This window comes from Arachis duranensis, chromosome 4 (assembly GCF_000817695.3).
Source record: "Arachis duranensis cultivar V14167 chromosome 4, aradu.V14167.gnm2.J7QH, whole genome shotgun sequence".
Lineage (NCBI taxonomy): Eukaryota > Viridiplantae > Streptophyta > Magnoliopsida > Fabales > Fabaceae > Arachis > Arachis duranensis.
Window position 1 is genome coordinate 84,739,781 of NC_029775.3, and position 877 is coordinate 84,740,657.

Below are 877 nucleotides of genomic sequence, written 5' to 3' on the forward strand. Positions count from 1 at the left end.
TAGCTTATACCACGAAGATTCTGATTAAGGAATCCAAGAGATATCTACTCAATCTAAGGTAGAACGGAGGTGGTTGTCAAGTACACATTCATAATTGAGAATGATGATGAGTGTCACGGATCATCACATTCATCAGGTTTAAGAACAAGTGATATCTTAGAATGGAAGCAAGCATGATTGAATGAAAAAACAGTAGTAATTGCATTAATCCATCAAGACACAGCAGAGCTCCTCACCCCCAACCATGGGGTTTAGAGACTCATGCTGTAGAAGATACAATGTGAAACGTGTAAAGTGTCATGAGGTACAGATACAATGTCAAAAGATCCTATTAATAGTGAACTAGTAACCTAGGGGATACAGAAATGAGTAAATGACGTAAAAATCCACTTCTGGGTCCACTTAGTGTGTGCTTGGGCTGAGCATTGAAGCTTTCATGTGTGGAGACTTTTTCTGGAGTTAAACGCCAGCTTTTATGCCAGTTTGGGCGTTTAACTCCAATTTTTATGCCAGTTCCAGCGTTAAACGCTGGGAATTCTGAAGCTGATTTGCAACGCCAGTTTGGGCCATCAAATCTCGAGCAAAGTATGGACTATTATACATTGCTGGAAAGCCCAGGATGTCTACTTTCCAACGCCGTTGAGATCGCGCCAATTGGGCTTCTGTAGCTCCAGAAAATCTACTTCAAGTGCAGGGAGGTCAGAATCCAACAGCATCTGCAGTCCTTTTCAGCCTCTGAATCAGATTTTTGCTCAGGACCCTCAATTTCAGCCAGAAAATACCTGAGATCACAGAAAAACACACAAGCTCATAGTAAAGTCCAAAAAAGTGAATTTTAACTAAAAACTAATAAAAGTATACTAAAAACTAACTAAAA